Source organism: Suncus etruscus, chromosome 13 (genome assembly GCF_024139225.1).
Source record: "Suncus etruscus isolate mSunEtr1 chromosome 13, mSunEtr1.pri.cur, whole genome shotgun sequence".
Taxonomy (NCBI): domain Eukaryota; kingdom Metazoa; phylum Chordata; class Mammalia; order Eulipotyphla; family Soricidae; genus Suncus; species Suncus etruscus.
Genome location: NC_064860.1, coordinates 81,358,335 through 81,364,884, shown reverse-complemented (window position 1 = coordinate 81,364,884; position 6,550 = coordinate 81,358,335).

Genomic DNA, 6,550 nt, shown 5'->3' with positions numbered 1-6,550 from the left:
TTTTAAAGGAATCTTTGTAGTACTACATCACCCTAGAACACATGTAGTTACATAAAATCTCATTCCTCAAAATGATCATACCAGACTTTTATAATTGGAGCAGTCATCAAAATTGGAACCTCACTTATTTTACTTTGTACTTAGCTAACAATTTTTACAGTAAACACTTTCGTTTCCATTATTGTCCCTCATGAATTTTTTAAGGTGGCCCCCAAACAAAAAATTAAAATAAATAAAATACATATAAGAGAAGTTTTTATGTGCAAAAGAAAATCTCCCTTTGTAGAAGGGAGAACGAAGAAGAAATCTTCTATCTGGAAGATCTAATCAAACTTGTATCAGTGGAGAAGGCTACAATTTAAATCTGCCTAAGTAAGGTCTTGCTTCTGTTACTGATTCTTTCAGGTGATCACCCCTAGCTGATTTAGTGTTTTTCTTCTCTTAAATCCATTGTTTCCAGCAGAGAAATATTTAAGGTAGTGAAAAAAAGTTGTTTTTAGAGTGACTCAATTTTACTGATTTTTTTCCCCCTTGTAGACAAGAGGTAACCTGTTATTTTTAAAATTCATGTTTTTGTCTTTAACTATCTGATACTTATCTTTCCATACTAGGAGATACAAGCAGTTCCCCAGAGGGAAACATTTTCAATGTGTCTATAATGTTTCTTGCATTTACTCCTAATTTTAATAATTACTTTCAATAAGTCAACCTATTAATTTTATCAATATGCTTAAAATTTTTTTCAAGTTCCTCAAAAATAACGATAAAATACTTACTTGAATTTGGCTATCTAGATTGTACTTCACCTATCTTATTAATTCTTTTATCTTTTCTAGTAAATTTCTTAGATATTTTTGTATGTCATGGAGTTTCATTAAAACTATTTTTAAGTATTTTAAAATTGTAAGTCCTGTTGTCAACATTTTTCTCCCATTGTATTTCTGTTGGTTATTGCTAGTACATAATATTTGAAGTCAGTTCAGATCATATTGACATCTTTAATTTAGTCATTGTTTTTAGCCTTTGTCATTATTTTGTCTGTTTTTATTTTGTCTCTTCCTTGTTATTATTTTTTAGCTTATACCTTTTTACATTTTCTAGAACTCCTAAAAACATAATTAAAAGATGATGTTAGTTGGGCATATTTGTTCAGTTCCTAATTTCTTTTTGTTTTTGTTTAGTTTTTGTGCCACACTTACTGTGCTCAGGGATTACTCCTGGCTCTGCTCTCAGAAATCACTTTTGGCATTGCTCAAGGGACCATATGGTATGCCGAGGAAGTAACCCTGGGTCAGCTGATTGCAAGGCAGATATGCTGTGCTAATTCTGTGCTCTGACCCTGTTCCTAATTTTCTGGCTTCATACTTTTGATTAAGTACATTATTGGTTAGCTAGACTTTTGTCTTAAAAACAGACACTTTTTTTTTCTTTTAGAGGAATTTCTTTTGTGTTTTGAAATATATGTATAAAGAAACCATATGATATTATACTTTTTCTCCTATTTCCAATTTTTAAAATATATTTGTGTCAAAAATATATTTGTGTCAGGAGAAAAATACTTTTAGTGCAGCTAGCTTATAATGGTTACAGACAAATATTGAATTCTCTTTGCTAGTATTTTAGTTAGGGTTTTTGATCTGTTAAATCAGAGATAGTGAAATTGCTCTGGAACAGCAGTTCAACCTTGGCATGTGTATTGTAATCCCTGGAGACATTTAAAAATCACTGATGCCTGGGACCCACTCAGAATTCTTACTTCATTAGTAAAAACAAAAGCATGTGCTACAAACCAAAGCATCAGGATTTAAAAAACCTCTTATATTACAGCCAATGTGAGGATTTTTTAAGTAGGAAATGACAAATATTTTCTCTTTATCTTTCTGGGTTCTTGACTAAGACAACCCCTATAATAAAAGGCAAATTAATAGAAGGTAAAGAAAACACATATGCCTTCTGTGTATGTGGAAGACACCTAGGGTGATTAAGTAATTTCCTGAAATGATTAGTTTCTTTTTATTCTATTTTTTGTTTTGTTTTGGTTTGGTTTTTGGGCCACACCCAGCAGAGCTCAGGTGTTACTCCTGGTTCTTCACTAAGAAATCCTCTTGGCAGGTTCGGGGACCATATAGGTTGCTGGGGATCAAACCCGCAAGCAAGGCAAGCATCCTATCACTATTGCTCTGGCCCATGGTTTACTTTCTTAAATAATATCTTCATCTAAAGAAAATGATATTGCAATAGAGAAAGGGAGTATTAACAAGCGGTTAACAATCATTACCATAGTTATTTTTTTCCTTGGGATAAGATCTTTGAAATTGTACTATAATAAGTAACTTGCAAATGGTAAATACTTTATTATTAAGAACTATAGTCACTATTCAGTATATTACGTCTCCATGATTTTATAATGGGAGGACTGTATATTTTTGCCTCTTCATCCATTTACTTCATAATCTGTATTTTTTTTTTTTTTGGCTTTTGGGCCACACCCATTGATGCTCAGGAGTTAGTCCTGGCTCTGTGCTCAGAAATAGCTCCTCACTAGGGTGACCATATGGGATGCTGAGGATCTAACCCAGGTCTGTCCTGGGTCAGCCACGTGTAAGAAAAACACCCTACCACTGCACTATCACTTCGGCCCCATCATAATCTGTATTTTAAAATTTTTACTTCAGTATGATAATTATTAAACATATCCAAATAGAAAGTTGCAATGTGGGATCTTTTAACTATCAACTGTGATGCCTTTCATGCCTTGTCCAAATTATTCTTAGAAGAGAACAGGATATTGATGTACTCTCATAAATATCAGTAAAAAGAAAACTGTGAGCAAGTAATTTTATTTACATTTCTAGTTCATTATTTTGTGATTGTTAATGAAAATGTCTATTGTCCCTGCATGTTATGGTGAGTTTTCTAGGTTAAAAAAGTAAGTGGTCTGAATCACATCCCACTTGACTCCTTTTCTGAGACCAAGATAGAATATCCACTCCCTGGTTTCACTTTATTGATAGCTATAAAACAGGTATCACTAGACAATACAACATTAGTGTTCTGTTCTTTTCTATGGATAGCTAGGAAGGGCACAGAAAGTTATCTTTACTAGATTTTTTGTCTTGCTTTGTTTTAGTGCCACACTGGGCACTGTGCTCAGCTTACTCCTGACTCTTAAACAAGGATCACACCTGGTGGTTCTGTGGAGCCCTTTGCAGTGCCAGGAATTTGTTGCATGCAAGAGAAGTTCCCTGTCTGCTGTATTCTCTATCTGGCCACCATCTCTACTGTTTTTGCATTATTTTATTTGCAAAAATATCCCACACAGTGACATTCTGGTTTAAGATTCTTGTGGACTAATCAGAAGCTTTGAAACAAATGGTCAAAATTTAGTTCGATGGAAGTAGGCAGCAGGTAGGGGCCCCTGTTATCAATTTTCAGGAAGCCTTTGAAACAAAGGAAAGTTTAGAGAGAGAAGTTGTATTCAGAAAGAAACTGTCCTACTGCTAGTCTAAGATATAGGTTGAACTTTAAATTAATGGGCAAGAACAAGAGAGAATGAAGAGACTACCGGAGGACAAAGTTCTTTTCCTTGACACCTCTCTATGTCTTGGCTCAAACTGTATATAATAGCAACCCTAAAAGAATTTGGGGCTCCCTTCTGGGCGAGAAAGCTCATGGTCTTTCTTGAATGCAGACTTCTTTAATAGAAATTTACTTTGCTTTATTATTACCATCTTCTCTTTGGAAAGACCATGTACTCCTTTGAAAAAGGATGAAATATTCCTTCTTTTATAAAACGTTCTTTTCTTTACTATTTAGCTTTTCCTTAAATTCTTTTCTATAATGAAGATAAGAATCTAAGTGGAGAGTATGATTAACCTCTATTTTTTCCTAGGTAAAGCATAATTCTGATTCAACTTGAGAACTACAACACCTCAAGATTCCTAGTGGCAGCAACTCATTCCCAGGTCAAACATATTAAGTGTCTCAGATGCAGGTTAGCAGTGGCATTAATGAGACTACACAGTGTTCTGAAACTTGTACAGATTTTACCAGTCCTGACTTCACTAGACATACCTTACAAGTGCTAAGACCACTGTTTTATTTTCTTTTTAAATTTTTATTTTGATCATATTGGCTTACATATCTTTCAAAGTAGTATTTTAGGTACATATTAACATTGAATCAGGGGAATACCCATCACCAAATCTGTCCTCCCCCCATCCCTGTTCCCTTCCTGAAACCTATATCCCCCACTGTCACACCCTGGGCTGCTAGAGTAGGTGGTCCCCTCTTTGTCTAGCTTACTATTAGTGATCATATATTTGTTTGGTCCTGGTACCCTCCCTTGTTTCCCCCTCTATTTGAGAGGCGGAGCTAGATAGTTCGAGTTATGTGGTTTTGTTTGAAGGAAAGAAAAGCAATAGAATGGGGTAAAAAAATCAAATAAGCTGAAAATGGGTGGAGTTCTAGAGGCTTTCAACCTCAATTTGAGAGAAGACATGAAAAAGGTAATTGAAACACCACAACAATACAGAAAGAAATATCAGATTAAATATCCAGTGAGCACTATAGCAACAAAGGCAAGCACCACACAATAGTCTCGGTCCTGAAATTAAACCATGCCGAAGTGCAAAAAGAAAGAGAAAGATAAAATAAAATAAAATAAAATAAGATAAAATTGGAGACATCAACTTCAATATCTACACCAAAATAAAGAAGTCAAAAAAATCAATCAATCAATATATATGTATATATATGGATAAAATGGTTATTTTGTGCTTTTTTTCTCTTTTTCCCTCTGCATAGGCACAGTAACTATTGGGGATATTGTAGAGGGAATTCCCTTGGCCTAGGAGATACAGGGTTTCTCCACCCCTGAAGTATACTGGCATGGGATTAATTATAGACTCCTTGCATGATGATTTACTCTCCCCTCGGTGTTTTTGTGGTGTATGGAAGACTTCTGCTTTGTCTTGGATGGTAAAATCAGACCTCTGTATCTAGAGATCTTGGTGTCTGTACAGCTCAAGGAATGGAGCTTATGATGAAGGCTTTCTTTGTGGTTCTAGCAGTTCTGCTTCTTCAGTGTCGTTTTAATCCATCTTCTGTAGTTGGTGGTCTTGGTCATTATGCTGCTCCTAGGATGGACCACTGTTTTATTTAAAACACCCTCTGTATTATCTCTTATGGAAAATACCTTGGGATTTTACCTTGGACCTGAACGTTGATCCTATACTCAAATGCATTTTTTCGTGTGTGTGTGTGTGTGTGTGTGTGTGTGTGTGTGTGTGTGTGTAGCAAGGTAGTTTTTTTCTTTTTGTTTAAATACTGTGTTTACAAAGTTGTTCATGATTGATTTCATCTTACAATGTACATCACCCTTCACCATGAACATGATGATATTCAGTATTGTGGCTGATCCAGAAAAAAAAATGGCACTGTTTTTGAGATGTTATCTCAGGCTCACAACATTTTAGTGTGAGGAACTTTGAATCAGAACATAATGATTCATTATTATATATATTATTAGAGGAATTGCTGGTCCACACTCCAGCATATTTCATTACAGTGGTTTCTGTAAGTAAATCTCAAGAATATAGATTGAGCCTGTCACAGACTTTCGTAGTCAAAGAGCATTTTATTTATTGTAATGACTGGTTTAGAAAAGACTTCTCTTTTCCACCTTTCACAAAATTTTATTCCTCACTAGTTTTTAGTTCCTGTTCCTGTAAAGAGAGTGGCCTGGTCAATATTTATAACTTATCCATTTTTTTGACCATAGTCATTTTACCAATAAACTTCATTTCTAAGACCTGTTTTGTTCAAAAATAAATTTTGACAAAAAAAAAGGAAATACAAATGGCTAAAAGGCACAGGAAAAAATGCTCCATATCACTAATCATCAGGGAGATGCAAATAAAAACAACTATGAGGTACCACCTCACACCACAGAGATTGGCACACATCACGAAGAATGAGAACAAGCAGTGTTGGCGGGGATGTGGAGAGAAAGGAACTCTTTTTCACTGCTGGTGGGAATGCCGTCTAGTTCAACCTTTATGGAAAGCGATAAGGAGATTTGCTCCAAAAGCTGGAAGTTGAGCTTCCATACGATCCAGCTATACCATTCCTAGGGATATACCCTAGGAACACAAAAATACAATACAAAAATCCCTTCCTCACCCCTACATTCATTGCAACATTGTTTACAATAGCCAGACTCTGGAAACAGCCTAGATGCCCCTCAATAGATGAATGGCTAAAGAAACTGTGGTACATATACACAATATTATGTCGCCATCAGAAGAGATGAAGTCATGAAATTTTCCTACATACATGGATATATATGGAATCTATTATGCTGAGTGAAATAAGTCAGAGGGAGAGAGATAAACACAGAATAGTCTCACTCATCTATGGGTTTTGAGAAAAATTAAAGACACTTGTGTAATGATTTTCAGAGACAAAATAGAGGAGGACTGGAAGGTCCAGCTCATGACATGAAGCTCACCATAGAGAGTGATGGGTGCAGTTACAGAAATAATGATAT